Genomic DNA, 10000 nt, shown 5'->3' on the forward strand with positions numbered 1-10000 from the left:
AGAACAGCTATATAATCGCTATTGTGTTTTCAGCGTAGCAATAGGGTCCGATATTTAGACTCGAACAAGTATAATGCGACTCGTCTTCGACTCGTCGCATTATACTTGTCTCGTCTAAATATCGGACCCTATTGCTACGCTGAAAACACAATAGCTGGTAATATTACTGAAACTAACGCCATTGCTTTTCATAGCTACTTTGTATTTGTATCAGAACATCTTTTATATCCAGGTATCTCTTAGTACGACTTTTAATTAGATGAGCGAGAGTGTGCAGGGGATGGGAGGGTGGTGACATACTGTACGTAAAGGAAAAGTTTGTGTGCGCGTCTGTGTGTGTGTTTTAATCTAAGACAAATGTCGCCAATGTTTTTACAGAGTGACGTTAAATAAACGATTTTAATTTTTAAGTAATATTTCTCATACAGGAACGGAAAACGAAGAATGAAATGACGCGTGAATGAACTTAGCAAAACAATGATTGCATCCATTTTCTTACCCCAACTAAACCATTTATTCACGCGTCATTTCATTCGAAATTTCTAGGCCATAAAAGGCACTCACCTTGGCTATCTGGCATACTTTTTGGATACAGATATCTTAACAAGGGTCACGTGACCGCCATTCAAATAAAGGTACCCCCAAAATCGACCTGACAAAAACGTGAATGTAACAATTAAACAAATCGACGACAATTTAGAATAGGCTCAACATTGCAACTTTTATTTAGAACTTTCTCAAGAAAGGGAGGTAATACTCATTCGCAATCCTCAGGTACTTCGATGCTCCCTTTTATTTCAAAAGTGGTTGAGTTCTCTTTTTATTTTTCCTTAGAAATCAGTTCGAGACGATCTGACCGTTATAATTATGGAAGTAAGATAAATGTTGAGGCTTTCATGTTTATGTTTGTTCCAACAACCTACCTTTCTTGTTTTTTCATTATGTTTATGATAGCCTGATTGACACTACTTACATAGGGGTGTCGTCAGGCGTCGGGTATCAGACATATAATTATATGCTAATGAAAAGGCTCAAATGCCCAAATCTCATTGCAGCATGGCGGTCAGATACCTCATCGTTTTAAACTAAGCGCGGTCAGTGTGTGTGTGTGTGTGTGTGTGTGTGTGTGTGTGTGTGTGTGTGTGTGTGTGTGTGTGTGTGTGTGTGTGTGTGTGTTTGTGTGTTTGTGTGTGTCTGTCTGTCTGTCTGTGTCTGTGTCTGTCAGTGTGTGTGTGTGTGTGTGTGTGTGTGTGTGTGTGTGTGTGTGTGTGTGTGTGTGTGTATGTGTCTGCGTGTACGTGTGTGTGTATGTGTGTGTGTGTGTGTGTCTGCGTGTGTGTGTGTGTGTGTGTGTGTGTGTGTGTGTGTGTGTGTATGTGTGTGTATGTCTGCGTGTACGTATGCGTGTGCGTGTGTTAAAGCGTGTGTGTTTGAGCACATGATTTTGGAGCCATTCCATGGAATGTATTTTGCACAATAGCATGATTTATACAACTCCTGTAACGCAACCGAGGAGTGGATTAAATCTAGTTGATTATTTTTAGACAAGTGAGAAATTAGAACGAACTACTTTACATCCAAAAATCACACGTGGATTATTCGAAGTTTGAATAAAGAGGGCTAAAAAATAATCAATACTAGAATTTATTTTTAGAACATGACATCATTTGAAACCCAGACGATTGGACCCTGTTGCGGAAGAATACAACGTTGACTCAAAACTGTAACAACAATGGCTGACGTGTATAAAGAACACGCATACCTCGCCAGGTTTGTTTCTGTGACTAGTCGACAGACGATGCCATTTGCTTTGTGTGTATTTTTATTCTTGCTTACTGTACATGACATACATTACGTGTAAATTCCAGTTCTTTAACAGGCAACAAACCTTGCAAATTTCCAGAAGCTGCAATCTGAAGCGACCTAACTCTGATTCTAGCAGACGATCTCTCCAATGTTTAACACAAAATCAGCAAACTCTCCTGTCACATAGAACGTCCATTATATAGTGCAATGTTGAAATGAAGTTACCGGTCTGAAACATTCAGTCGTTTCTTCTGAGACAATCCTTGTTCTCTTATCATCTAGTCTACAGATTTACCGCAGTCTTCACCACGCGAATTCCCAACAGAAGTCAGACTTTCGAACATACAATCTACGTAGGCAAGCATGATACGTCATGACGTCATATGATTCCTAGCATATTGACGTAATGCTAAACATCCGGTTATCCCGAGTTTTCTCCGTAATACATGTCCGTGGGTTTTTCAATGTTCGGTTATTTCTGTGGCTTCATGCGGAAAGGGAACCGTCGTCTACAATCAACGACATGGACCATTCTGGTCCTTGTTGCTGACAAAAACATGATTTTAACACAGAATGTAATGTCAGATTAGCTATATAAACGCTATTGTGTTTTCATCGTAGCAATAGGGTCCAATATTTAGACGAGACAAGTATAATGCCGACGAGTCGGAGACTAAGAATAAAGTAAAAGAATAGGGACTATTTAAATAACGCGCATTTGACACTATGAGTGATTAGGCTGAAATGAAATTGCCTACAAAATGTCGTCTGCATGACTGCATGTTCGACCCGTGTTGTTCGTTGTGTAAATAACTTAAACAATGACGACAACTCGTTGATTACTGGAAAATAAACCCTCGTGGGTATTTGCAGCCGCTTGGTAATTCACGAGTGTGCGGAGATACCCACTCGTGTGCTCCGCACACTCGTGAATTACCAAGCGGCTGCAAATACCCACTCGTGGTTTATTTTCCAGTAATCAACTCGTGGTCATTGTTTAAGCTCTATGTATTAACATTTCTGAAAGCGCTCTAATGTTCTATTGATGCTGAAGAGCTCGGGACATTTGTCCTTATAATGGTTTGATTTTGCAGCAACATCCCTTATAGGCCCTGCCGAGAAGCAGAATTGCTCGATTTGTAACTTACACATTTCCAAATAAGTTACAAATCGAGCAATTCCGCTCCTCGGCAGGGCCTGTAAGCTTGCTTGGTCGGTCACATTCTTTTGCAGCGCATATTCCACACGTACAAACGACGGGTGTCCACAGAGAAGTGAATCGAGTGACATGAAAAATGTCACGTGCAAATCTTTTGACCCACTAGCGCGTTGGGCTCTGCAAGGGGGAAGGTTTGCCTTGAAATGTAGTAGTTTGTATGATGACCTGATACAGACGCCATCCCAAAAAGTAATTTTATTGAAAAATGCTAATGGTCGCCGTGTCAGGAACCGATTAAGCGTAAAAGTCACTGAACGGTCGGTTTTGAAAACAGATACTGTGATCGACATGAAGAAGGAAAAGAAAACAAATATGAATAACTATACAAGTACCGAGGGACCTCAAATTATCAATAATTCATGCAATAGGAGCCACACTTGTAGACTTATTTTCTAGCGTGAAATAATGTTGATGCTTACACTTTTATTATTTTTTTTTTTTAATGTATGAGCAGCTTCAGGACAAGAAACTCGTAAAACATGCTGGAACCTCGAAGGAGGTGACCCTTGCTAGTATGACCAACTTATAAATTCTTGTGTGATTCACCGTTTTCAACTGCCAAAACGTAGCGAGGTCATGAAGTCTATCAATGTGTCAAAAGTGTCAAAGCCAGCATCTTCCAGAACACTCTGGAACATCGATACCGTATAGGTTACTAACATAATTGCGGCTGCGGTGTCGCAGAAAAGCAACAATTGCACTAACTGTCAACCCCTGTATACGATGAGTAAACTGTGTTTTAATGAAACAAATATATCAGAAAGTTAGAGGTGTCTATATAGGTTTTCCATACTCATTGTGTGAATACTGTTATCTGTGTTGGTCGCATGGGCAAGACCTATCCAGCACAACATATTCAACATCAGAACTTACTAGTTTATACACACAACATCATATAAACGACGCATCCATTCCAACAGACGTTACTTTTTGTTAAGCGTTATCACTGACATTCCAGAATTCCTTGCCCGCCAATATATAAACCGCAAAACAGACACATGGGAGTCCCCGTTATTCAACCTTTGGTTTACATAAATTATGATTCAAGTTTGACATCTTCATGAAATTAATTTCTTTTTAAAGGGAAAACAACAGCAAGCCTACGGCTTATTGTGGGACAGGTATCTTCCAAGCAAATCTGCATTCAGAAATAAGAACATGGCAGTCAGTTAGGTCCTTACACAATATGCAAAAACAGTCAATCAGTGTAACACAAAATATCATCCACATTTCGGATTTTTCAACCTTTGATGAAGATAGTTCGTGGACAGGCGTTTTCATTTGGTTCAGTATTGGCTTTATCAGTGACACATTTAGCGACAGCACGCATCGATGATCACTGCAAGTCAGCCAACCGTGAATCCTGTCAAACAGGTCAATAAACAATGACAGGCACACCACGGGGTGTATTCAACATTCGTGGTTTGATTAATAAGGTATGAATTACTATCAGTTCTTTCTCAGGTGTGAATTTAACGTCGTAATTTCATAAACGAATAAACAATTAAACAAGCAAAAAAGGAAGCAAACGACCAAACAGGCTCACACACACACATACACAAACACACACACACACACACACACACACAAACACACACACACTAACTAACTAACTAACACACAATAACTAACACACACTAACTAACACACACACACACTAACACAGACACACACACACACACACACACACACAAAACAAACAAACAAACAAACACACAAACAAACAAGTAACCATTAGTAGTGTGGTTTATTTGTGGATTATTTTTATTGTCCGTCTCTTTGTTTGGCTGCATAGATTGTGAAAGAACAGGTGGGTACAGGGAGTTATTTCACACCTAAGAGGAACTGTTCTGTTCTATTTGTGTAATATTCAAATTTCAAATTCCGATCTCAACCAGATTAAATCAGAATCAGATTTTATGGCCAGATATTGCCATTTCATCTTGTTGACATCAGAGTTCTAATACTGTCCAGCTAGATTCCAAATCTAGCCAGAATCCAGTCTCAATCATGACATAAAATGATGTCAAATACATCGTCCAATGTTACGTCCACAAACAGTCTTTGTACTCTACACTCAAAACTCAGAACTCAGAACTTTATAACGAAATGAGCCTTACCTTCCAGCCTGTCCGTTTAACATGTACAGAGAATAAATGTAAACGTAAGCAAGACACTGTACACACACAAACACACACACACACGCACACACACACACACACTCACACACACACACACACACACACGCACACACACACACACACACAAACACACACACATAACACACACATACAAACACGCATACCTACACCAATGCAATTGCTATCATATCAGTCCTAAAATAAACACTACCAAACTAAGCGGTTGTTTGGAGAGAAAAAAACGAACATAATCACCTCCGCAGTTGCATGCACAAAGAAACCAATAATTACGTGAAGGTCCGGCGAACGTTCAGTCACTTGCGCATCCTTCCTGGATGAGTGACGTAAACTCCCTAATCCTAAGTGAGTGCGTGTGTGCGAGTGCAATATTTGTATGCACGGTAGCTTAGCGATCCGTCAAAAAGAGACATCTCACGAGACTTCACGAGACAGCGAGATGATTGCAATGGCTGGCTGAGCGCAGGAAGAAATTGAAGAATCAATCTTTTTTGCCTGAAAAGATGGGTGAGAGGGAAAAGAAAGAGTGTCAGTGTTGGTTGGTGAAACACATCTTCCTTCTCCTTTGGACCCAGCTCAGATCTCCTCAGGTTTTTTACTTGGGATAAAGCCTGTCGTTAACTGGGCGAATTTGACTCCGCGAAGTATATTTCGCGAAACTAGCTAGCCGCACGGAGCTTTAGCACTGAGTTTTCGGTAAAAGGACTTCGTGAAGTCTTCGCGTTGTCGACTTCGGGCTCGATTAAAAACCGCCTTAAGGCCATCATTTCACTTGGGCGTTAACTAAAACTCAACAGCCTGGCTGCTTCCTGTGCTGATCGGTTGAAGACATCTTGTTCTTCTTCGATCTTGTACACAGCCCGGATCTCCTAGACTAAAAAAAAATAAATAAATAAATAAAAAATAAATAAAAAATAAAAAATAAATCCCTGCACTTAGAACTGTACCCACAGAATACGCGCGATATAAGCCTCATATTGATTGATTGATTGATTGACTTTCACATGGGCTGGGGTAATCCTTTCACTTGGACTTTCACCTAAAATCCACGCCCTGGCTGCTTTCTGTGCTGATCGGTTGGAGACATCTTCATTTCCATGTAAACGTTTTTGTAAACTACCCCAGATACCATTCAGCCCTGGCATTTCCAACGGATATTGCCATAATTTCACTTGGACTTACACCAAAAATCCACAGCCTGGCAGCTTACTGTGCTGATTGGTTAGAGACATCTTTATTTCCATGTAAGCGTTTTTGTAAACTACCCCAGATACCATTCTGCCCAGGCATTTCCAACGGATATTGCCATAATTTCACTTGGACTTACACCAAAAATCCACAGCCTGGCAGCTTACTGTGCTGATTGGTTAGAGACATCTTTATTTCCATGTAAGCGTTTTTGTAAACTAGCCCAGATACCATTCTGCCCAGGCATTTCCAACGGATAAGGCCATCACTTCACTTGGACGTTAACTAAAATTCAACAGCCGAGCTGCTTTCTGTGCTGATTGGTAAGAGACATCTTCATTTCCATGTAAGCGTTTTTGTAAACTAGCCCAGATATCATTCTGCCCTGGCATTTCTAAGGGACAAGGCCATCACTTCACTTGGACTCACACCAAAACAATTGCCAGCCTGGCTGCTTCCTGTGTTTAATTAGTTGAAGACATCTTCATTTCCATGTAAAGATGTTCGAAAACTAGCCCAGATATCATTCTGCCAAGAATTTAACATGGAATAAGGCCATCATTTCAATTGGACTTACACCAAACCAATGGCGGCATGGCTGCTTCCTGTGCTGAGTCACATTTCATTGCTGAATGGGGGCCCGGTAGCTCAGTTGGTAGAGCCCTGGACTTGTGATCGGAAGGTCGCAGGTTCGAATTCGGGCCGGGGCGGACACGGGTCAACTTTATGTGCAGACCCTGAGACGGAAGCCATGTCCCACCCCCGTGTCACCACAATGGCACGTAAAAGACCTCGGTCATTCTGCCATAAGTGCAGATGGCTGATACCACCTAAACACGCATACACTTGTGTATCTCGTCAAAAGCCATGAGGGCGTAAAATTCGATTCATATTTATAACCCATATCTTGTCCTTCAGAGGCGAAATATTTAGCCTGTAGGGCAGTAAGCATTCTCTCTTTCCAAAGGCAAAGTGTGCGTCCCTGCGTTTACGCACTAGAAGCCTAAAAAACGTTCAGGATTTTCACTGAAGTGTGCCATGAAGGACAACCTCTGATCAGATATGGTCGGCCATCCCAAGGCATACCAATTGCTGAATTCCTCTTGCAGATTAACATCAGCGCGAGTTACGAAATTAATTCAGTAAAAAAAATAATCCCACTCTACACAGAATGCAGCCAGCCTCTAGATTGTTGGTATGTGTCTAAGTGGAAGAGAGGTGCTGTATCCCCTGTAAAGGCCTGGACGCTGAGATTCGGAATTATTTACGTGATAATCAACACGAGAAGGGAGATACCTTTCAGGACCAATTGCGTAAAGGTGTAGATTTATCAAAAATTGATTTCCTGATTGTGCAGGCTTGTGTGCGAGTGTGCGGGTTTTGGGGTTGAGGGCGGAACGGGTTGAATAAGAGTGAGGAGATAGCAAGAGGGAAGGGTGAATCAGGGGGGTGGGGGTGGAAAGGGGGTAAAGGCAGGGAGGGGGCAGGTATGAATCTCGTCTGGCCGACTCGAAATGAAAACTGTCTGACTTTAAATAATTGAGGGGGGGGGGGGTGAGACGTGTAGGGGAAGGGGGTGAGGGGGGTTCGTCTCGCCAGTGATTTGCATGTGTCTGTGTTTCTTTTTATCTTGTTTTCTTTTTGTTTTTGATTTGTACTTTTCAGCTGACAGTGCAACAAAAAGCTGATCGAGTGTTTGCACCCTCTTGAGGCGAGAACTAGTTTCAGGGCGTCCCGTTATCGGAGTTTGTTGGCGCGTGCTCTCCCTAGTCCGTTGCTCGAGAAGAAGAACAAGTCGCGTGAAGCGATATAAAAACATTTAGTCAATCTGTAGGCATCAAACTAAAAGATCAACTAAAAAAAAACAGTCATTGGCGAAACTACATTCAGATAGTTTGAGCTAGCCATACCCGGAGACCGAGACGGGTCACGCTCGTCTCCGCGAAGCATGCAAACATTATACTCAACCTATTTTCTTTAATTCTGAGCGCGTTTTAAAAGTAAACATAACAAATCGATATATTTTTTAACTAATAAGGAGTAGATGAGGATCATGCAATTATTTTTTAATCCGTAAGTGGAAATTCGTTTTTAATGACAACTTTAATGAGAAACTAATTAACTAATGTTTAAGCTTCCGAGCCGAAATGCAATCCCAAAGTCCGGACTGAGTCAAAGATTGCTTGACCACAATTTCAACCAATTTTGTTAAAAAAAAATGAGGGCGTGACAGTGCCGCCTCAACTATCATTAAAAGCCGGATATGACGTCATCAAAACTTGACTAAATGTAAAAATAGCTGACAGTGAGATTGCAGTTTCACTGGGTCCTTTCCGCAACGCCTTAGTCCTGTCTCTGGCGCGTTTTTGGCAAGAGTACACCAAGGCCAAATCTGAAAATCGTAGTTAACACTGTCGGGTTTTTTTATTGCTGTAAAATTATACAGATAATGTTATGATTGAAATTGTCACGTTAAAATGGTAACTTTAAGGGCAGAATATACCTGCGCAGTTTCAGCGGCACAGACGACGCACTGCATATTATTGATGCTGCGATAGGGATTATGACGAGTACATGGCCTGTTTTCCTTTCACGCAACGTGTAGCGGGCTTGGATAATCTGCAGTGCGTCGTCTGTCTTGTTGAAGTTACATGGGTGAGCGCCAGACCTTAGGTTTTGGCGCTGGTACGTCTTCGTACCCTGAGAGTTCAAACTCTTCACTTGGCGCTATTTTTCAGTAATCTTCCTACTTAGCTCCGTGTTAGCTTCGTCGTCACACACACTGGCAATCAAAACGTTCACTCTCCTTTCAGTATTGGAAGTCACTTTCGACGGGGTTAATTCTGAAGTGAGCCTATTTTTCACTTATTCTGCACCGCTAAAATTGTTTGGAAGGCGCTGAAAAGTCGGAAGCACGACGTTAACATGTATGTTGCTTGCTTTCTCAGCAGTTATATTTGCTGACCCTGTTGTTGTTGTTGTTGTTGTTGTTGTTGTTGTTGTTGTTGTTGTTGTTGTTGTTGTTGTTGTTGTTGTTGTTGTTGTTGTTGTTGTTGAAACACAGCATGTAGTGAAGTCAGACGCCTCCGAAAATTGTTTTTTGTTGTCGTCCGATATCGACTCCCGTATTCATTAGCAGAGAAATCAATTCGCCGCACTTTTTGCAGAAGCCGACACGGGTAATTCATGTCATTTGCTTTCGGCTCCCCATCCTGGTGGCTTAGCTCATAATCAAGGCAGCATGCAATGTACACCTTAAGAAGAACAAGTCGCGCAAGGCGAAAATACAATATTTAGTCAAGTAGCTGTCGAACTCACAGAATGAAACTGAACGCAGCAAGACCGTATACTCGTAGCATCGTCACTCCACCGCCCGTGGCAAAGGCAGTGCCCGTGGAATTGACAAGAAGAGCGGGGTATTCGTTGCGCTAAGAAGGATAGCACGCTTTTCTGTACCTCTCTTCGTTTTAACTTTCTGAGCGTGTTTTTAATCCAAACATATCATATCTATATATTTTTGGAATCAGGAACCGACAAGGAATACGATGAAAGTGTTTTTAAATTGATTTCGAAAAAAAAAATTTGATAATAATTTTTATATATTTAATTTTCAGAGCTTGTTTTTAAT

This window comes from Littorina saxatilis, linkage group LG11 (genome assembly GCF_037325665.1).
Source record: "Littorina saxatilis isolate snail1 linkage group LG11, US_GU_Lsax_2.0, whole genome shotgun sequence".
In the NCBI taxonomy this organism is placed as follows: Eukaryota; Metazoa; Mollusca; class Gastropoda; order Littorinimorpha; family Littorinidae; genus Littorina; species Littorina saxatilis.